The sequence below is a fragment of the Mus musculus genome, chromosome 15 (genome assembly GCF_000001635.26).
Source record: "Mus musculus strain C57BL/6J chromosome 15, GRCm38.p6 C57BL/6J".
Lineage (NCBI taxonomy): Eukaryota > Metazoa > Chordata > Mammalia > Rodentia > Muridae > Mus > Mus musculus.
This window is the reverse complement of record NC_000081.6, coordinates 12,533,807-12,556,997: the sequence shown is the minus strand read 5'-3', so window position 1 is coordinate 12,556,997 and position 23,191 is coordinate 12,533,807. Positions and strand designations below refer to the sequence as shown.

At 44.7% G+C, this 23,191-nt stretch overlaps 1 protein-coding gene across 14 annotated transcripts in view; it reads left to right on the top strand.

Moving 5' to 3' along the window:
• The window catches only part of Pdzd2 (PDZ domain containing 2), a 380,258-nt gene that overhangs the window by 182,971 nt on the left and 174,096 nt on the right, over window positions 1-23,191 (top strand). Inside the window, exon 1 of one of the 14 annotated variants that reach the window (XM_006520168.4) lies at window positions 6,727-7,762. The exons of 11 other annotated variants lie outside the window; for them this stretch is intronic. The gene's annotated coding sequence lies outside the window, so the exon portion shown is untranslated. Of the gene's footprint in view, window positions 1-6,726; window positions 7,763-23,191 lie in introns of those variants that run through there. 2 more of the 14 variants (XM_030248720.1, XM_030248721.1) reach the window with 2 other exon arrangements.

Sequence of the window (23,191 nt, the reverse complement as noted above, 5' to 3'; positions counted from 1 at the left end):
GGGATTGAAATTTTCTTTTTCCATAATACCTCTGAAGAGACATAGATCCCTCAGAGATGAATGTTGGAGAGAAGAAGAACCAAGTAAGTTACAGTGAGTTTATTGGAAAATCAAGTGATAGAGAGTGTTCAAAAAGCCGGGTGTGGTGGCGCAGGCCTTTAATCCCAGCACTCGGGAGGCAGAGGCAGGCGGATTTCTGAGTTCGAGGCCAGCCTGGTCTACAGAGTGAGTTCCAGGACAGCCAGGGCAACACAGAGAAACCCTGTCTCGAAAAACCAAAAAAAAAAAAAAAACCAAAAAAAAACCCCCAAAAAAGAGAGAGAGAGTGTGTTCAAAAGAGAGATATAGCAGCCAGCTGGGAGCTGGGGAGGCCATGGAACACTTTCTGTAGACATCAGAATGGTCTTTGCGATTCTGTGGGTACCAGGTTGACTGGTACAGTGAGGCAGGCACCCTCCTAAGGTCTAAAATCAATAAGTCTCTCTGACTGTGGCCTTGGCACAAGATAAGGTTTGGGTATCAAGCACTGTGTATCCAATGGATAACTAGGTGGTTTGTATTTGATTCTGTTGTATTTCACTAGAGATCACAATTCTTGCTGTAAATAACAATTCTTGCTCTTGAATGAAAGCCTGCAAAGATGTCCTGTAGGCACCCACAGTCCCCCTTACTATATGCATGGAAAGATCACAGGTTGTTATCTTTGGGTCAGTTACCATTGCAAATGGCTGAGTACCTCTGTGAGAACTACAAGGAGTCATGTTGACACCATATTCCCAGGAAGGTTTCAAAGGGAGAAAGAGACAGTGTGGGCCTCTCTTGAGATGCCACTCATGAATCTATCCAGATAGTCACACGGACTGAAGACCTTTCTGATTCACGCTCCAGTCAACTACATCTGGGAGCACCAGTAAGTCACCACGCTTCTTGCTGTGCCAGCTGACTGGGGAGTATTAGCGTTGTTAGTTAATGGGTATCATTTGTTAATGGGTTCTCTGTCAGAATCATGAGGATTCTTCTAGAACCTGGCTCAGGGACAGCCACTGACTTTGTATCTATGGAAAGCTCACTGCCTGGATGTGGCTGGGGATCTTGGGGAATCTTCTCCTGGGAATTTCCGCTTGCTGTTTCTCTCGGGCTTTTTATAGTTACATAAGGTTTAGATGTGCTAGCAAACACTTGTCTAGTGATGCCTCTATCTGTTTATAAACTCAGGATAAATTGTCCTAATGGGAAATATCTGCCGTTAGGAGTGAGTGGGATCAAGGCTTTTTATTTTGTGTTTAAGTGAAGTTCATCTGCGTTTCTAAAAATCATTTTGATGTCTGTTTCGTTCATGTGACTCATCCCTTGTTGATAAACACCAGGACTCAATAGGCCTCCTTACAAAGCCTGTTTTGATCTAAAAGTAGCCGCCACTGGGAAAGACGTGACCCAGTCTTGTGTGTTCTCATGGATGCTAAACCAAAAGACACCACTGGATTTGAAACCTAATAAAGGATGTGGGATAAGAAGCCTAGGAAATGACTGTCAAGAGCCTTGCATCCTGGGAATTTCTTTCTAATTCTAAGTTGTCTTAGGGCCTCAGAATACAACACGCTAGTATTTATTCAGTTATGGAAGCTTAACTTCTAAATGAATGATTACCAGTTTTAGAGATTATTTATTTTATTTTATGTGTATGACTGCTTTGCCTACGTGCGTATCTGTACACTGTGTGTGTGCACGCGAGCGCGCGCACAATGTGGTACCCATGGAGACAGAAGGGAGCATAGCTTCTCTGGAACTATAGAGCTAATAGACAGCTATGAGGCACCATGTAGGTGCTGGGAACTGAACTCCAGTCTTCTACAAGAGCAGCAAGTTTCTCTTAACTGCTGAGTCATCTCTCCAGCCTCTAGGTTTTTTGTTTTATTTTGTTTGGATGATCAGGTACCTTCTTTGTCAGGGACTATCTTTCCCTTCCACGGTTGTACTGGGGGAAAGACCATTTCATTCTCTAGATTTGGTCTGAACTCACCTTGGGGTTCGTTGTTTTTGTTTTCAGTATGCCTCCCACTGAAAGGGAAGGAACACTTAATGGTGAGAAGCGGAGGCATGGTAATTAAGCACACCCTTCTGAGTCACACTAAATGGGCTTGAATTGGGGCTCCGACATTTACTAGCCCTGTTACTTAAACTCTTTGTGACTCAGTTTCTTTGTGTTACATAAAACCAGCAATTACTCCCACTTCACAGAGACACTGCAGAACCTAAGTGAGATAAAATAGAATGGCCACAGTGCCAACAGAATACTAGTGAGAGCTTAATAACTCGTGGCTCTCATCAACTACTAGGTTGGTGAAGCTAGGCTTCCTGCAGGTATAAACAGTTTACATGTGAGTGGATCCATGAAATATACTTATGTTAAATATACTGAGGTTCAGTAAACAAGGACGGGTGGATTCTTAGAGATGCCCACCCAAACACAAAGGTCCAGGTTGGGTAGATCATGGCATTTTTCTCGTGAGTTCATAACAGCCACGGAAGGCCAGCAGGACTTTTGCTCTCACGTCGGATGGAGTAACTGAGAAACTTCGGTTCTAGCAGTCCTAGCAGGGAATTGGGGCAATTCTTCAATGCAAGACTAATAATCATGCAAGACTCACTCAGAATGGCGGGCTGCTGAGTGAAGATTATCAGGGATGTAATGAGAGGCTGTTCTTACATTAAGCTGGTGTGTATTAGGATAAGCATGTCTTCTTTATAGCTAACCCACATTTTCATGGTGTATTTAGTCTCTTACCTCTCCTGTCTTCTGTAGAGATGGAGAACAGCTGGCCTGCATCCTCTTTTATAGAAGATTTCTGTTAAGTTTGCACGAGGCGCTCATTCCACACAGACTAAACAACTCCAGGTCCTTTAACCTTGATTTCCTTGGTTCTATTTTTCTCTCTCCTTAATCATTTCGGTTCTCTTTTGGAATGTTTCCAGTGTCTCTACATCTTCTTTTAAATAAAGGACCTCATACTGAACGTATTCCCTTGTAAGAATGTGTCTGCTGTCAAATTTGTTATCGTGACACAGGGAGCCAGCCGTAGTACACTTTGTTGTAAGGAGGCTCTTCACCATTGTGACCATTCTAATCCTGTGTTGCCTGGTTCCTGTCAATCTCCCAGGCAAATTCTTAGTCAGTGCATGACCCGCTTTGATCTCGTGACTTACATTTCTCTTGAACCAAGACACTAAGCGCATTTGTGCCTGTCCCTGCTTATTATCGCCCCTGAGGATACAATTTGGTCATCAGCCATCATGCTGAACCCCAAACTGTCTGTAATGAGCCATGTCCTTAACGTGTTGAAGCTACTTTGGATTTCCTTAACATCAGTGATTCCCTCTTGGATTCTGGTTATTCGTAGTCTCTGGGTGTATACACACACACACACACACACACACACACACACACACACACAGATTTCAAGTATTATTGAAACCAGATCCAGGATAAAATCATGGTGCACACTTGAAGCCCTCCTTTGTTTACTGAGCCGTTGATCTCTTTTCCAGTCAGAAGTGAAGCCTAGGGAGGGACAGCCATCATGGTCCCTATCTTTCTGTCAGGCTGATGAGAATGTCATATGTTTTCCAAAGCTCTCCTGACACTAAGACATTATGCAGATGTGGACCAATTGCTAATCCTCTAGCTCGTACACATCCTGCACTGATCTTCAGTGGGGAAGAGGGCTATTTCTTTGCATTATCCTTGAAACTGTAGATTACTATAAACAGCAGGGATTTACCCAGTATAAATTCTGTACCAGATTGGAAAGCGTGGAGAAAGCTAGATGCTAAAGCATGAAGCTCAACAAGAAAGACAATCAAAAAGGAAAAGGCGCTATTGGAATTATTATTAGAAAATCATAATTCAAGTTGAGCTTAGCTCCTGTGGAACTCGTAGGATACTGAAATGTCTTGTGAAAAGATGCTGGTGTACCCACAAAATGTCCACCTGGGTGGGAAAGGTGGAAAGAGGAAGGGAGGGAATGCAAATGTCCATGATACCCCAACTTTCCTAACCTGTGGGTCATGACCTCATCATAACACAATGCAGGGAAGTGGAAAACTTGGAAATAATAAAGGTTTCTTAATACTTAGTGTCCAAAATGAATTCAAAATCAAAGAATTTGAGGAGGTTGCCTGGGTTGCATCTTGCAACTTCAGTGTATCTTTGGTGTTCTCCAATGCTATCCCTTGTCACCCCCACTGTGTGTGTATATATATGAATGTGTGTGTATGTGTGTACGTGTATGTATGTGTATGTATGAGTGTGTATGCATGAATGTATGTATATGTGTGAGTGTATGTGAATATGTATATGTGTGTGGATGTGTGTGTGAATATGTACATGTGTGTGAATGTGTGTGTGTGTGTGTAAATATGTGTGTATGTGTATGTATGTGTGTGTATGAGTGTGTATGCATGAATGTATGTATATGTGTGAGTGTATGTGTGTGGATGTGTGCATGTGTGAATGTATGGGTGTGTGTGTAAATACGTGTGTATGTGTGTGAGTGTGTATGTGTGTGTTCATGCATGTGGATGTCAGAAGGCAACCCCAGGTGTCGATCCTTTGGAGCTGTCCAGCTTGGCTTTTTGAGGAGTCTTTTCCTGGGACCTGTGCTTGCCAATTAGGCTAGACTGGCTGGCCAGCAAACCCAGGAATCCTCCTGTCTCAGTCTGCAGTCCCATCATCCTACCATGTCTGCGGTCTGTTTTTTGTTTTGTTTTTTTACATAGGTGCTGGAGGTCAACTCAGGGCCCCTTTCTTGGACTGAAGGCACATTACACTCACCTGTATTCCCAGCACACTTCATACGACATGGTAACACAAGCACTCTACACTGTGTGTGTGTGTGACACACGAGACAATGACGACTCTGCTGACACACCTCCATCCAGGCTGTTTATGATAAGAACTGCAGTGTTTTGACTCTACAAAGCTTCCTGCTTGTCTATAACCGTAATGGTTCAATTATAGAAAACAGAGCAAATTTTCCTACAATCATTTCTTAGACTATAAGTATCAAATTAATAGTATGTTTTTGGATTAGGTTCTATTAAAATGTTTGATTTTTAAAACGTATCATTTAAGCTGCAAAATTGAGTTTCATGAAAATAAAATTAAATGAATAATGGTTTGGAATTAGGACAGAACTTACAGTAACTTCTGAAATACCCTAAACATACTTCTGCCATCTTAATACTACATTTTTTGCTTTGCTTTTTTTTTTTTTTTTTTGAGACAGGGGTCTCACTACATAGCCTTGGCTGACTGTAGATCAGGCTGGCCACAAACACATAGACCTCTGCCTGCCTCTGCTTCCACACGCTGGGATTAAAGATGTGCTCTCTCCATCTCACCTGGCCCGCTCTTTCTGTGAAACAGTTGCCTCGGCACTGACTATAACGTATCAAACAACTCTGGAAAAAGCTTAGGGTACCCAGTGTCCTGCAAGATTTGATTCTTTCTGTAAAAAGTAAACAAGCTAACCCATCTCATTAGCATACAGATTTGCTTTCACCTTTAATAAAGGCAAAATTATCTGTCCACCAAAGAATTGTTTTCATGAATTCCTTTATGCTGTATTATCAGTAAATGTTTGATTTGTATATCTAAATTATACACCTACATATCCAAGACTGTGGATACACACATATACATATACTTTCTCCAGCTAAAAGGAGTTGCAAGTGGAAAAAAAAAGTTTACAAAGTTTGATTGTCTGGAAGCCAGAGGCTTTTCTGTTAAGGGTGGAAATGCAGGACCCTTTTCTGAAGTCATGAAGTCTTTTGAGGAATTGGCTCACAAAGCTCCTGACACACAGCCTTCCAGGGACCTCCACCAGGTGGTGTTGGCTACAGGGACTCACATTTTGAGATAAACTATCAAAGAAGGAAGGCCACAGTCTGGCTTTCCTACCTGTTTCTGTTTTGCTCTTAACGCAGGTCTTAATGAAGCAGCTGGGGGGGGGGGTCCTAATCCGAGGACTGGTAATTGGTAATTTTGGTAATTACTTACCGTGTGCTCCTGGGCAGATTCTGTGAGTGGGCAGACTTCCAGCCCTGACTTGACATGGGCTGGCCTCTCCTATTCTCTAATTACCCATCCCAGTAGCAGTATTGGTACGGGGATTGCGGCCTTCCTCCATTATAATTAATCGCATCAAATTCCCAAAGATTTGTCCTTTGCGAAGCTCATTTTCTTTCGTGGGCTGCGGGATGTTCAGGAAGAGCTCGATAGCTTGAAGATAGAGGGTGAAGCGGAACTGTACAAGGTTTTGATACAAGTCCAAGGAGCTGGGAGGGTGTGTGCCTGTCGGTGCAAGTCCCAGGAGGGAGGCATAGGGCTGCAGTGAGCTGGTTTGTGCTGGCATTCCTGCATTTAACCCCGGGAGCTCACTCTATCCCTAGCTCTACTCCTACCTGGAGCACCAAGTTGGAGCCCTTCAGAGCCAGGTGAAACGTGTTTTGTTTGAGCAGAAGGTTCCTTAATGGTTTGAGGTTTGGCACAGCAAGAGCTTTTACGTTTCAACAAGTGTTAGGAATGGAAACATAGAACTAAAATACAATTGAAGTTTTGAAAAGCCATGGAATGATGGGGCGGGGCGGAGTGGAGGTCCCCTCAGCCTTCTCCTACTTTTAAAGAAAAGCAAACATTGTTTTCCTAAGCCTTCTTGCATTCTCATTAATTTAAGACAGGAAGCCTTCGGTGGGTGTGACATAAACAAGTTGGCCCTCGTGGGTCGGGCTTCCTCATCAGTTTGCAGCTGGAGAAATGGCTGAGCTGCCCAAGCCCATTCCGGCCTCTCGGGGGATGACTTGTTGACTGAGCCCTGCAGAAGGTGGGAGGGGCAGGCGAGCGGAGAAGGTATAAAGGAAATGCTTTAGCCGTGCAGTCACTGGCGATTGTAATTCAGGGGTGGTGAGTTTGGTTATTCCAACAGAAGGAATCTGATTTGGAGTTTCTGGAAAGTTCCCGGACATCCCGCCGGGTAGGATAGTTGTGATTTTAGTTGGGAGGGTGTGGTGGTTCATGCGCCCCCCACAAGAAGCCAGGCTTCTGCTGATGGTGAAGAGGAGCAGTCATGAAATGAATGATGTCAGGAGATGCAGCTTCTTAGCTTGTAGGAGAACTCCAGCCAGAGTGGGGGTATCTGGATGGTAAGGAGTGGGGGAGCGGTTAACCCCCTTTCACCGCAGGAAGCTCCCGCGCTCTAGATGTAAACAAAAGTGTCTGAAAGAGAAGCCCCAAACTCCGTGCAACCCTCCGGGCGCGGTTTCCTTTTCCCTGCAGAGGACGGGGTGAAGGGGAAAGGACTCTGGAATGCCGTGGAGTTTTGACAAGTGAGAGTCGGGCTAGGATTGCATTACAGCCTTTTCATAACCCCCTCCACCCGCCGAGCAGGGAGGGCTCCTCCCGCACATCCGTAGCCCGCGGAGAGGAGCATTGGAGAAGTCCTGCAGGAGCAGAGGCTTGGGACTGCAGGACAGCCCGGGGGACCTGGGGAGGGCAGTGTCCCCCGCAAAGCCTGCCTCGCCCCGCCTCGCCTCGCCCTGCCCTGTGCCGGGGGCTGCTAGCAGGTGCTCGGGCTAATGACAGGTCTCACTCAGCTCAGCTTCAACGGATTACCCGGAGGCCAGCTGCTCCTGTCCCCAAGGCTCCCGGAGGAGCTGAGGGAAGAGATCTGAGAGAAAGCTTCTAGAGGTGACTTCGAAACTGGAGGTAAGAATCTAACGGGGAAAAAAAAGAAAAAGAAAAAGCCCAGGCCTTTCGACCTGAGGTGCATACGGAGGCTGGATCTACCAATGTGAGAATTTAACCACAGCCTCCCAGAAATGAGCGGCTACCTGACAGCTTGTGACTTTCTATTTGGGGGTTTGCATGCCTGGGAAGTCAAAAAAAAAAAAAAAAGTGGTTTGTATTCACTGGGAGGAGCGATTTGGAACTGGTTTGTCAATAACTGGATGTAAAGAGGCAACCTGTGAGTGTCTCTGTGTGTCTATGTGTGTGTATTGCGGTGGAAGCAGTCCTTCGGTCCTTGGACCTTTCTCCTGGCTTTTGGTTAGCTTCTGGTTAGCTTTGTTAGCCAAAGGTTTCCTCTCCCAAAGGGAGAGTTTCGATGTTTCCACATACAAGGCTGTCATCTCCTCTGGGGATAGGTCTTTGCCCCAAATTACTAAACAGTGTGCTTGAACAACAACCCTATTCACTGATTATGCAAACTTTTTTGACTAGATTACCCAGAAGTTAAAAAAATAATAATAATGAAGAATGCTTAAAAAGAGGATAGTTTTGGTTTTTGTTTTTTTTTTTTTTTTTTTTTTTTTTTTAGTTTTTGGGATTTTTTGTTTTTTGTTTTTCTATTTTTTGGATGTTTGTCCCTCCTTCCTTCCTTCCTTCCTTCCTTTCTTTTTCTTTTTTCCTTCTTTCTTTCTTCCTTTTTGAATCAGGGACTCCCTCAGTATGTAGCCCAGGCTGCCCTTGGACTTGTGAACCTCCTACCTAAGTCTCCAGTTCTGGGTTATAGTTGTGAACTGTCTCTGGTCCTAGTTCAGTGGGTAGCTTAGAAGTAGAAAGAGTGAAGTGACTTCAAGTGACAAGAATAGAAAATGGAGAGAAGTGTTTCTTTTTTTTAAGGTTTATTTACATATTTTATGTATATGAGTGCTCTGTCTTCATGCACACCAGAAGAGAGCATCAGATTCCGCCACAGATGGTTGTGAGCCACCATGTGGGTGCTGGGAATTGAACTCAGGACCTCTGCAAAAGTAGCCAGGGCTCTTAACCATTGAGCCATCTCTCCAGCCCCAGAGAGAAAAGTTCCTGAGAATATAAACATCTTTTTTCTTTCTATAAACTAGGTCTAGCTGAATATGACAGGGAGCATAATCTATATAAAATACAGTGCTATAACTGTTTTTGCATAAACTCACGTTATAGGTGAATTTCAAAGTAACTTGGGATGCAAAATTCTCAGCTCTCCAGTAATACCTCCACTCTCTCTAGGAAGTACTGTGGGACCCCCCCCAGGTGACGTTCAGAGTTTTGTAGAAGGAGGCTCCCTTGGGTTCTATAGGAAAGAGTTAGCCAGGCAGTGGGGGGTACACACCTTTGATCCCAGTACTTGAGAGGCAGGTGGATCTCAGAGTTAGGGGCCAACCTGATCTACAGAGCAAGTTCCAGGACTACTCGGGCTACACAGAGAAACCTTGTCTTACTGCCCCTTCCTTCTCCCCCACACATACATTCCCCCTCCCCCCACCAAAAAAAAAAAAAAAAAAAAAAAAAGAGTTCCTAGACGGACCATAGCCAGAACCTGAAATAGGATACCAAAGAGTTGTTGAAGGGAGGTGGGGGTTCCCTGTTCCTCCTGTCTCCTGGGACGTGCTTTTCAGCCCTGCCTTTGCTGAGCTGTTATTTCTCCAGGGCCGTGGCCTGGCTCGTGGCCTGCCGCCTTCTTCAGTGGGTGCTCGGGGTGTTGGTTGGACTCTTCTGATTCTTGGGAAGCTTCGATTCTTATCCTGACATCCTATTGGAAGCCTGAGGTATCCTTCTTTATGGAAGCGCAGTCACAAATAATTTTAAGTCACCTATTGATTGGGACTGGGGGTCACCTTGGCTGGCCTCAAACTTGCTGTATAGGACCAGACTGGCTTCAGCCAAGTGCTGGTATTAAAGGCATACACCCACCATGCTCAGCCCAAGAGTCACTTATCTTTGTAAGACCTCTAACAAGAGACAGCAGTCATTCCCTTACCCCTCAGCAGCCCCAAGGGCAGCCATTTGAACATTGCCTATTCATTTTTCAATGGTTAAGTGCATCCTGCCCGGTGGATGGTGCTTACTGAGCCTACCCGTTCTGATTGCACTCAGGGTTTGCTATCGTCCAGCCAAGCTGGGTGCATCAAGCAGCAAGAGCCGCTTGCCAGCAGTTGTGATGAGGTAAAGAGGGGCAGGGATGTCTCAAGTTCAGGAGAAGGAGCTAAACCCTCAAAGACAGTCATCACAACTGTCCCTGTGTCACCGTACTGGGAACACGTTCTTCCTCTTGTTCATGGGACATCCTTTATCATCTGAGCCCCCCCCCCCCCAAGCCTTGCCTTTTATATTCTGTTCCATAAGTGCCCAAAACCATGCACATGACATCAGTGTCTTGAGAGCCTCCATGCCTGACTGACAGGTTGAACTAGGGTTGAACTTGGCTACAGCGGAAATCTCTTCCATTTGAATCAGGTAAAACACAAAACAAAACAATGATGCTCTTCCTACTCTCAGGGCCCTGCTCAGAGGTTAGCTTTTTAAATCTAAAAATCCCCTTCGTCTCTTCTGCATCACCATTAATTTGAAGGAAGTTTTTATGGACTGAATCATTAAACTCTTACCTATTCTATTACATTTCCTGTTTCCCTTTTAAAAGTTCTACTTCCTGGGAAATGTCCCCATCCTCTCCTCTGAGATGCTATATCCCAGTTATATGTCTGCCAGTCAGATCTCTAAATCCCAAGAGCTCCTTAGGGTTCTTATAAATTGTCTTATAATCTCCTGCTATTGTTTCAGGGATAAAAAGCATCTCTACTTTGCAGTCCTCAAGACTGTCTTTGAAGTCCCCCTCTCCTCCCTGTATTGTTTCTGTTTCCTCTGATTTCCCCCTGGCTGTTTGTTTTGATTTTTTTAATCTCTTCCATGGTAAAGGCTTTCCTAACCTGCTTGATGATCCTTGACCCATTCCTGAAAGGCTAATTGGAAAGTCTGAAACGGATAGGTTTCCTTTTTATGAAGGAGACCCAGGGCAGCATCTCTGAGCACGCAATGCCTGGCACACAGCACACTTTTCATATGTGTCTGCACAGCAACTGAATGGCAGAGGATCTTGCCAAGGCCAGGTGGCGGCCACTGGTCTTTGGTTTTGGTGTTTTGGTTTTGGATGGCGTTTTATTGAGCACACTTTTTTTTTTTTAATTTATTTAGTGGATACGGCAGTGACTGTTGAGTAACTTGCAAGTGCCTTCCAGGGCCTCCACTGAAGACTGACTGGCTGGTGATGTCAATGGAGAACTCCCATCAGCAGACGTAGTTTCCTCCCTGGGACAACTGCCCAGATGGAGACAAGCCTCTGTGGGAGGGGACTCTCTTGGAGTGAGATCCCGAAGGGCAATATGGGAAAGAAATGGGAAGCCATCACCTTTGCTCTTGGAGACCTTCTCTTTCCCGTTTAATTGGTGGTCCCCACCTACCAGCTACAACTGGCATGGCTCTGTCCAGAGCTGCTCTGACACAGCAGGGAAAAGAGGTAGCAGACTCCTGGCCTTCACCTGAAGTCTAGGACGAAAGGAGACAGTTTGGGGGGTCTGATGGCTTTATACACTGACACTCAGCCAGCCCACCTGCATTTGGGGAGTACCCTTGTCTAACTGACACGTGTCACTCTTAATTCCCAGGGCTCTCTGGGATGCTGAGGATGAAGGACTGTAAGTAGGCTTCCAGCCCCACCCCCACTGTACTAGGATCAGCTTGCCCTCATCTGGAAGTCAGGCACTTCTAGTTTATTACTGCTAGTTTATGTGTCTGTCAGCTTCCCAAAGCTTGCTGTAGTCACCGCTTCTCCTGGTTTGCTCCGTCTTAGTTCAGCTTGCTGCTGCCCCACCCCCTCAACATTTTGCAAACTTTTAAACATTCCTGAACTGTCAGCCAGTCTGTGTGTAGTCCCTGCCCAATTCTCCCAGCTTTGCCTGGAGATTTTCCTCAGTTCTTCCTCCCGTGTTTCTGCCCCAGTGCTACAGGGACCTGCTGGAGATAAACATGCTAGCAGGACACACTCTCCTGTTGGACCCAGCAGTAGTACCGCAAGGTGCCCAAGTGTCTGGATGGCTTGGTATTGGGCTTGAGCTGAGCAATTTGGAACTGATTTGTCAGTGACTGGATGGAGCTTGTTAAGTCCATTGTGCAAGAAGCTACTGCTCATGATGAGCATGGAGCAAAGGCTATTTCCAAGTATCTGATGCTCTCTGGCTTACACAGTTCCATGTTGGCGAATCGCAGCACAACCTGTTGTTGGCTTCTGTGAGACATGTTTGTGTTCATTTGTATTGTCAGTCTTTGCCTGCCGCCTGGTGAGTGGTGAAAAAAGGAAGCTGTGTGGACCTGGGAGTGCTTTTCCCTCAGGCACTCAGCCTCTTCTGTCAGGCACCTCATTCTACAACCCAGAGTCAGATGAAGGAAAGGACACCCTGGGCGATGAGGAGGAAGGGCATGGAAGTTTTAGAAAGGGTTTGCTTGTTTCTTAGAGAAACATACAGGACAGCTCTCTTTTGTCTTCTTGCACATGCTGCTATCTGGAAACACTGGTCTCTAGGATCCAACCTTCACAAGGCCGTTGTAGAGAGCAGGAAAGCTTGCCCAGAGCCCTGCCCTCTCCTCACCTCCAACTCAATTTAAGTCATTTTTGAGTCAAGATTTGGTATCATTTGTCACCAAAGTGATCCAGGTAGAGACTTATTCGGGCATCATCCCCTTATCTCTGAAAGGCATCAGGGAAACCGCAGACGGGCTCAGATTGGAGCAGCCTGCCTCCTCGTTTGATGCTTATATTGATTCTAAGTAGGATTCCTCGCAACTCAGCCTATTTTGTAGGAAGATGAGAAGAATCTTTTTTTTTTTTCCTGCTCTGAACGTCACAAAAAATACTGAACTATTTGGGGGGCAGGGAGAGACGGTTGTAGATTGCAGTAAACGCAAGGTTAAATGAGGCGCAACAAGGGAACCCAGAGCAGTCCCACCTAGAAAAGCCAAGGGCTAGCTTTACCTTCCCCCGGGTTTCACACCATATGGCAGTCTCTGCCTCTTAGGCTTGGTATTTGCTTTGCACACTTGGGGACACTTTAAAGATGAAATAAACTGTGACAGTCCTCAGAAGTGTCAGGAAGGCTAGAATGCAGGAGAAAATAGACTGTCATTCTGTGTTTTCCGGTTTGGCACCAGTGGTGAGGACGCTCTCTAGTTTTGTGAATGAAAGGCCTGTTTGGGCGTTTCCATTCCTGATGTCACCACAGCCTGGAGTGAATGCCCTTCACTGCACTAGTCACCGTTGTCGCTTGATATCTGAGTGTCTCAAAAGCGAGGCTCTAGGGAAGACTGCCTCATACTGTAATACAGCTAAGATTTACTGCATACTTGGTCCCTGCCAGCCACTGTTACAGTGTCACATGTATGAACGTAATCTCATCTACACGAGGATCTTAATGTCTTTTTTTTTTTTTAATTTAATGTGTTTGTATGTGGGGGGCTTGGAGATCACACCCATGCTACACCACACATGTAGAGGTCAACGGACAACTTTTGGGGTAGGCTCACTCCCACATGGTTTAGGATTTTGTTCTTTCTGGCTTCCCATGTTGCCGCAGGAGCACTGGGATCGCATGCTGTTGAGTCTGACTTTTTTTTTTTTGGTTTTTCGAGACAGGGTTTCTCTGTATAACCCTGGCTGTCCTGGAGCAGGCTGGCCTCGAACTCAGAAATCCGCCTGCCTCTGCCTCTGCCTCCCGAGTGCTGGGATTAAAGGCGTGCGCCACCACGCCCGGCTGAGTCTGACTTTTTAAAGTGGGTTCTAGGGGTAGAACTCAAATCCTCAGGTTCAGAAGGCCAGCCCCTTTAGCCAGAGAGCCGTCTTGCCAGCCCAATGTCATGGTCTTTTGAGGATAGTTTTATCCCCGTTTCATAAGCTGTTCCCGTGGAGCCACACTCGTTAAAGAAGCGGTTCAACGTGGTCAACTTGTCGAAGTAGGGGCAGAGATGCCATTGCTAGCCTTACTCAGAGCCCATGCTGTACTAAAGCACGCGCCTGCTTTACACTGTAATTCATCACCCCCTAGGCACCCTTATACCTTCTGTGGTGGTCAGCAGGAATGAAGACGTTGTTGTGAATGAATAAACAGGATTTTTCAGAGCATTATTGACTCATTCATTTTTTTAATGGCGGCCTTATTTCCCGACAGAACCAAAGATCATAACTTAGCTACCTCTTCCCGAGAATTGTACAGAGCCACAATATGGGTTCTGATATCTGAGATATCTCAGACATATGCTTGCTACTTGAGAGTGACCGTGAAACATCTTATTGATTGAGTTGTTTTTCGAGATAGAGTCTCATGTAGCTCAGAATGTTTTCCAACTCATGACCCTCCTGCCTTCACCAGCCAAGTGCGAGGATCCCAGGCACGGAAATTCTTTTTTTATTTATTTATTTTTTTATTTTTCTGGCTTCTTTCCACCTCCCCGTAGGCCACCCCTAGGAGATGACTTCATCTTCAGCTGAGTTCCACATTCCCTTTGCTCAAACTAGAACCCTGCATAAAAGCCTATGGCGTCTGGGAGACACGAATATTTTTGGAATCGTTTCCAGGGGTCTCTGCTGAAAGTTAAGCATTAGTTGGCAGGGAGTTGCTGTTTAGAATATAGATCCCCAAAATGTGGCCTGCCAAGGGCCATTTTCCAGGTGTTTTCTCATAACATGTCTTATTACACTCTTCCATCTAGAGATACTATATCAAACTCATTCATTATTTGAGACTTTTGGCTGACCTCTGAGATTCTTTTTTTTAATTGCCGGCCGATAGAAATTACAAATGGAAAAATGCATTAGTGTGCACACTTTGAAGTTTGATATCTTTGGAATTGGGGGCCTCGCAGGGCTAGAGGGTAAAGGAAAATAATAAGATGATTTTGTCTGGTTAGTGGGTGCCCTGACAGTTTCCCCTTTTTTGGTCATTTTTAAACAAATTCACTATGCCTTCGTCAATAAAAATGTTCTCAAGTTACTTACACTTAAACAGTTCGAATTTTAGGAAGTGGGTATATCTTCAACCTTGCACATCAAGAAGACCTTGACCTTTCCATTTAGGTTCATTGTATGGTACAGTCCTTTCAGCATGAAGACCTGAGTTCAAATCCCCACCACCCACATAAAAAAATCTGAACATGACTATGCGAACTTGTAAACCCCAGCCCTGGAGGGAGGAACCAGGAGTATTGCCCAGAGCTCGCTGGCCAGCCAGCTTTCCTGAAACACTGAGTTTCTAATTCAGTGAGAGACCCTGTCTGAAGGCAGTAAGGAGGGGACCAGTAAAGGAAGACACTCAACATCCTGTTCTGGTCACCATCCGTGTGCATGGATGCATGTGCTTGTACACTTGTGTGTATCCACCCACACGCAGTGCATCCCACACACATACATGTATGTATCCTAAATGCATTTGAAAGATGCAGTATGCACACAGCATCCATAGGTGGCTTTCTTGCTCCTCCGCTGGTCCCTAATTCACTTTCTGGCTTCCTCTCTACCAGGAGAATCATGTTTATGACCCCTAACATTGGGTTCCCTTGCCTTTTGCTTCTGACTGGATCCAGCCAATAGGAATCCAACTGGCAGAAGATAGGCAGCACGAGAAGAGGGAGTTGAAGTGTTCGTTACCCACTCATGGTCTTCTCAAACTTGGTGAGGCTGTGACAACAGCTAACTTCTCGCAAGGGCTTGAGGGGCGGCTCACAGCCAGCCCCAGCTCCCGTACAGTCTGGCTATGTCACTTCCTTCTCCCCTGGTCTTTCAGCTTTGGAGATGCTAAACTCTGAATGCTGTGCCCTGTGGATTCTTCTGTAAACCATCCTGGTATCAAACTCTTTAATAACCAACCCTTTAGTGTGCTTCGGATTCTTGGACATTGACTGGTACAACTCTTCCTGATACAATCTTTTTTTTTTTTTTTTTTTAAAGACAGGGTTTCGCTGTATAGCCTTGCCTAGCTGGAACTCACTGTGTAATTAGCCTGGTCCTATACTCATAGAGATTGCCTGGCTCTGCCCTCTAGAACTAAAGACACATGCCACTGTGTTGGGCACTGATGTAATCTTAATTATCAATCTGTCTCTAAGACACTGAAGTCATCAGCTTGACCACATCTGAATGGAATTGTGTCTTTTCTGAGAGTTGCTTAGCATCATCTTATTTCTATTATCCTTCTCTGTTAAACTCCAAGTCCCAGATTAGGTGGGGTGGGTGAAGAGAATTATATAGAGAAGTATACTGTGTTCTTCTATGTTTGGCATCCAGATGTCATAACAGTTTATGATTCCTGAGGTCTAATAATATATGTAGACAAGTACATGATTTGTGGATCTCATGTATCTGTATTAATGGATTTCATAACCATGTGTGTATGCTTAAAGGCACTGATTCACTATGCAGTCACTAAAGGCCTGGAGTCAGTTGGAAGTAATGTGCTGTGCTAGGTACTAGGACTCATGTCCTTCACAATTAGGGGTCTTTTAAAGGACTAAAGTACTAGAATATTTAAGTAAAATGGATCCCAGAGTGTATCTAGTCCAGTTTCCTTCTGAGGTGAAGTTCCAGTTGAGAAGTATAGAGCTTTTGTCTGGAGCACATTTAGCAAATGGCGGGGTACTGCCATATTGGTTATCCCAACTGTCCTGCTAGTGCAGCGCTTCTCAACCTTCCTGATGCTGCAGCCCTTAATACAGTTCCTCACGTTGTGGCGACCCATAACCATCAAATTACTTCACTGCTACTTCATAACATAATTTTGCTACTGTTATGAATCATAATGTAAATATCTGATATGCAGGATATCTGATATATGACCCCCCCCCAAAAAAAAGGGGTTGCGACTTACAGGTCAAGCACCACTGTGCTAGGCCCTTTCCTCACCTTCTTCAAGTCACGCAGCCTGGCCGTCTCCTATGTATTTCTGCTGCTGCAGCTGACCTGCATCAGGTGTCCTTAAAGAAGCCCTGCCGCCGCCCCTTATTGCTTCCCTCTGTGCTACAAATGCAAGCCAGGCAGTCATGCTCTGAGCTCATAAGAGGGCCTAATGGGATACAGACAGAACATGCCAGCCCAGGCTCCCGAGTTAATGCCACAAGCACACTGCTGGGAGCACACTCAAACTGATACATAGTAACTCTTGGACGGAAATCTCCACCAACTTTAACTTAGAATAATGGTTTATGTGGGCGTTATGAGGTGACAGGATTGGGTTTGGTGAATTAGTTACAGGCTCTGGTTAGGGGAGCCAGACTCCCTGAAGGAGATGTGGCCTCTTTGAGCTAGGTCAGGACTATTGAAGTTACCCTTGGGACATTTGCATTGGGATGGGGGGGAGCATGTGCACACATGCACGCGCGCACACACACACACACACACCAGCTCTGTGAAGGAACAATGGCTTTTTATGGGTCCAGAAACCATAAGGAATTGTATTCTCTGTAAAACCAAACCTTTGTGAAATTCATTGCTTCAAGTTAAAGGTAGACCAGAAATACCTTTCCCTAATGAACAGAAACAAAGTAAACTAGGTAAGCCACTAGAGGAAAACCCATGTTTGCAAAGAGAGGATTACATCTAGGTCCACCATGCTGCAGCCTTCCTAGGTGGAAGTCAATGGGACGTCAGCAGGAGGCCTGATGCAGCTTTACCACACACCTGTGAATCCTGAGCCTAGGAAGGCAGAGACAGGAATGTTGTATGGATCCCATTTTTGCATAACTTGGTGTCACCTTTACATTATAGATCCAGACGACAGGCTCAGAGGGACTGCTTGCACAGTTACGAGGTAGCGTAAGACGAGGTGACACACTGCAGAGAGACTATCTGCATAGTTACACAGGCAGTGTAAGGCAGAGTGATACAGTATCCCCATGGGTCTCTCTTCCGTGTGTAAGTCTCGGAAGCCTTGAGTTCCTAACCCAGCTGTCCTGGGAGACATTGGAGAAAGTTGTGCGACAGTCTTGTCTTGGTTTTCTCAAGTATAGGATAGAGATGAAGTTGGCCACTCCCTCATGGGTTAGTGCTAGGACTAAATGGGGCACAGCAACACTGGGCATGTGGCTTTCTGAAAGTGTCACTCCTGAGCCCCTTGAACTCCGTGCTTCCTTCTCTGCTATTCTTTGTCATTTTGGAGCCAACTATTAAAGGAACCCAAACCAAAGTTTCTATCTTTTTTAAAGTCATCTTTAAAAACATTTATCTTTTTTTTTTATTATTTAGTTATTTTATGTGTGTGAGTGTTTTGTTTGCTTGTATGAATGTGTACCACATGTGTCCTGCTGACCTTGGAGGTCAGAATAAGATATTGGATCTCCTGGAATGGGAGTTACCGATGCTTGTGAGCCATAGTGTGGATGCTGGGGACGGAGGCTGGGTCCTTGGTAAAAGCAACAGTGCTCTTACAGCTGAGCTCCCCCTCTCTAGCCCTGCATTTCTATTTTTATGCTATAATTAATTCTTAAACTTCCAATATGCTTAGTCTGTATGCTCTCTTATTTATGTATGTATTTATTGTATCTGTATTGGAGACTGAATTAAGACCTTGCATGCTAGGTAGGTGCCCAACCACCGAGCTACATCTCCAACCTTACATCCATTCATTTCTTTTGGCAAGAATATAGACTTGTTATTTTTCTTTCAGGGCATTTTTTTTCTATAGATTAGAAGGTTTATAAGGGAAATAAGTTTTGGGTTGGTCTGGTTGTTTGTTTAGGGTTTACACTTTTAGGGGCTGAGAGGTTCAAGATATGGTGGCTATATCAAACAGAGGTCTTGAAGGAGCTTTAACTTACGGAGAGAGGATGAGGGGCCAGTGGACATGTGTATGAGAGAGAAAACACCCATCAATGAGGACTGAGCTTTCAAGATGAAAACACCTGCCCCAAGCCCCATCTCTAAGCCTGCCTCCCTGGGGACCCAGCTTCCACTGAGTTCTGGTGGGGACCTCCATGTAGAAATTGTAGCATTAGTTACATCATCCAGTGTCCTTAGTTCTTAGCACCTAGGGCTCTGCTGCTTCCTGATGCACACAAGTATTTTTGCCATCACAAGTATCTTCCCCATCTCCCCCTTTCCTTATCCCTTCAGATGGGAAGTTGTTGAGTGCTCTGAGCATCCTGTATAGCTTAGAAGACTGCTCATTCTTTCCTATCTCTTCAGTCAGTGATGCAGGCAATGACTCCTGGCGAAGCTCCTGAGATATGAGGCCTGTCTTTAGAACATTCTAGAAAAATCTCCAACTGTCTCAACGTGGCCCTCTCCAGCTCACATTTATATGGTCGCACCTATAGCAGTGACAGAGCTGACCTCAGACTCCCGTGCTATGTTCTGGGACATCTGAAGATAGAGTTGGACGAGTCTGACCCCTTCAGAGAGCTGTGATGGTGTGGGTAGGCTTCATGGTTTCCCAGATGTCTGCTCTCAGGAAATATTCTGCTACCTTCAACAGTTACTCTGCATGGACCATTTTGTTTGTTTGTTTGTTTCAGTTTGGGTTTAGTTTTTGTTTTTTTTTGTTTTGTTTTGTTTTGTTTTAAATATTTATTTATTTATTATATGTAAGCACACTGTAGCTGTCTTCAGACACACCAGAAGAGGGAGTCAGATCTCATTACAGATGGTTGTGAGCCACCATGTGGTTGCTGGGATTTGAACTCAGGACCTTTGGAAGCGCAGTCGGTGCTCTTAACCACTGAGCCATCTCACCAGCCCATAATGACACTCTTTTTTTTTTTTTTTTTTTTTCGAGGCAGGGTTTCTCTGTATAGCCCTGGCTGTCCTGGAACTCACTTTGTAGACCAGGCTGGCCTCGAACTCAGAAATCCACCTGCCTCTGCCTCCCTAGTGCTAGGACTAAAGGCGTGCGCCACCACGCCCGGCCATTAGTTTTTGTTTTTTAAACTCAGGGTTTTTTTTCTGTGTAGCCTTGTGTCCTGAAACTAACTTTGTAGATGAGGCTGGCCTTGAACTCATGGAGATCCACCTGTCTCTTTTCTCCCAAGTGCCAGGATTAAAGGTGTGCACCATCATGCGTAGCTTGTACAGGTTATTTTTAGAAGAAAGGAGAAAGCTGGCGGCGGCTCTCAGCGCGCCTTCGGTGTGAGTAGTATCTGCCTGATAGGAAGAGTACCTTTTGCTGGGTCTTCAGCACCCAATATTTTGGATTCCTCTAGAGTCCTCCAAAACTACCCTGAGAAAGCTTACAGGCAATCCTATGCTGTGTTACCAGGGCTGCCTGCTAAGGGATAAAGGCAGGAGACAGAAACCATGTGAGATGAAGTTAAACCGTTGACCACATGCCTACACATAATGGCCCTGCCCCATAAGAAGGTTAGCATGGGAAGAGAACATTGTCTTGCATTAAAGTCTTTACAGGCCCCTCCCTCCTATGAAAAGAGCTTTGCCTATTTTATTTTGAACACCAAAGTATTATTTTGGGAACACACATTAATCTGAAGTGACCTTAGTCACTGCTGTTTTGGATGCTAAAGGAAGTCAACTGAGGTAATAGTATTTTTAAGGTTAGAGAGTGGCTTTAAAAAAATCTAGGAATATTTCAGGACCTCTGACTTCATAGTAACAAGTATTAGATTTCTTGGTAAATAAGACTTTTAAAGATCATTTAAAAATGGAACAAATTAAGGACCTTATTTAAGTAACTTAGGTCAAAGTGAAGGGGCTGTGTCTTGAGAAGCTCAGAGTGAAAGGGTCCTCACAGGAATAGGTGTAAAATGCTGCTGGCACTGAAGAATTAAGTGACATCCTATAGAATGGGAACCAGAGACTAGGAACACTGGCATCGCAGTTGGTGTCAATTTCTATGTGGACGTATCAGTGCGTGTATTTTATATGCATGTAATTTTGTATATTACTATGTAAAGAAATTAATGTAAAATTAATATATATAATATATAGCATGATCTACCACAATAGAACATTTATACCCAGTGATGTCCTTTCATTTGCCTCATTTATCCTTATTTATCTCCAAAACTTTAATGGCTATCTTTCAAATGAGCTGATTGACAATCACTTATACTTCAAGTCACCTTCTGATCCAGTGGAAATGTCAAGAAATATCTTTGTGATGTATTACTAGTTTGGACCATTGCTTCAGTGATTTTATTCTTGTTTCTCATTTGAGCTTTTGTGATTTGCAAGAACCAAAGCAAAATACAGCGATCAGAAAAGTAGTGAATTAAAGTACCTTCAATAAACTGTCGCTAGAATTGGTGAGGGACTCTGCACTAGGGGGACTTGAGATTTGAGGTCACCTTGTATCTGGGCATGTGCCAAGTTTGGAGATGTATTGTTTCCATTACAGTTGTATGTGGTCAGCCCAGACCAGATGCTGCTGGTAACATGGGCAAAGCCCTGGCACAGGTATACAGAAATCCTCTTTGGAGACAGCTCGATCTCATCCTGTCAACCTACGCTTTCAACGCAGCAAGCAGAGATTTTCTCAGGGGAAACATTTAAGGACAGAGCACACTTCAGCTCTTCTTCCTCTCCAACCTGGGAATGTGGGTGTCTGACCGCCCTATGGGGCATCTTGCCAGCAAATCATTGTAGTCAGGCAGAGAAATTTCAACTAAGGAAAAAAAAATGTCCAGAAAGAAGCCACCCCACTGAGGAATTCTATTTTCCCCTGAAATGTGTTCTCTCATAGATAAACTCAGGATGCATTAAATGCCAACATGTCAGTCTCAACTAACTTATCATCGACTCTTCCTGCCCCCAGAGAAGCTCCATTGCATCTGTGTTATAAAATTTGGGGTTGTGTTTAGCTAAACAGGGAGAAGCAGAGCGAGGGGGATGTACATAGAAACGACTTGAGGTTCTGTACTGCACAGGGATATAGTTTATGTGCCTGTGGGCCCTGGGGAGACCGAGAAAGACGGAGATTTAGCAAATCATGTCACATAGTTGCCGTGAGTAGAAACTCCACCGTCTATAGAGCAGAACAGAAGCTAGGAATATCAGTGAATACGGATGGCATAGTTCTCATCCAAAGCTCTACACACAGGACAGATAGGACAGGCTGGTAACTTAGGTAGGGATCTCAAGGGCAGTGCTGTCTCCTTTGGGAAGTCTGACTCCTTTCTTTTAAGATCATCACCTACTTTGAGGTCTGCCCACATTCTAGGAGGCAGCTTTGTTCAATCTACTGATTTATATATTCACGTCGGCCAAGTGTGGTAGTACATTTTCTGTAATCCCAGGGTTTGGGAGGCTGAGGCAGGAGTGTTGGTTCTGTGCCAGTCTGGACTGTATGGTGGGTTCTGTGCTAGCCTGAGTTCGCAGGGAATAGCTGTATCTATGTCAATAAGCAAACAACCTTGTATCACCCCCACAGTGTGCCTTGGTAGGCGCATCAGCACTGGTGTTGGACTAGACACCGGAGCTCCCTAGCCTAACCATGCTGACTTATAGCATTAGCCATCACAGGTGGGGCCAGTAACTTTGTTTCCACCCTCTTTATATTCTCTATGTTGAAGAAGGAATCATAAATAATAAGACATTCTGTAGGGTGCTAGAGGAAACTCTAGAGTTAGCCTTTGAGAACTCTTTAAAAAGACTTAGAACATGCAAAGTTGGTCTAGCATAGTCCTGCCACACCAGTCTGATAGACAATTCCCTTCTGTTGTGTTCACTTATAGCTCTGTTTGCTCAAATAGAAAATGCTAGTTTTAACTAAAGCCCCTTTATGTGGGGAACTCTGCTCCACCTCACCCCCACCAAGCCACCTTTCCATCTAGGTTTCAGGTGGCTTGGATGGATATACTACTGAGACATAAATACGCATTTTTTGTGTGTGTGTGTACATTTTAATTGGCACAGATTAGGTATCATACCATACTGAGTTTTGTTTTTTTCTGGTATATCTTTTTTCTTTTTGGAGCTGGAAATGGTAATGGTTTCACTCCTGTTGACTGCTCTTTGTTTGTTTGTATCTTTGGTTTTGGCTTTTTGTTTTGTTTCCTTTCACATAGAAAACATATAATGAGATCTTTACTTTAGAGAAAAATTTGAGGCGTCTCAAAAAATACATTTCCGTCCGTGAACTAAAAGTCATGGCAGGGATTATCATCTTCTTCTTACCCACGTATGTAATCCTCAAATCATAGGTCACTTCGCAGTTGCTCTGATCAAATAGAAACAATGTCTGAAGGAAGAGAGGTTTACTTTGGCCCATGGTTTAAAAGATCCAGTCCATTGTGGCAGAGAAGGCTTGGTGGCTGTGGCTCCTGAAGACAGTGGGAGCTCAGTACACAGCTGGCTGCATCTCAGAGGACCTCAAAACAGGACTGATGCCA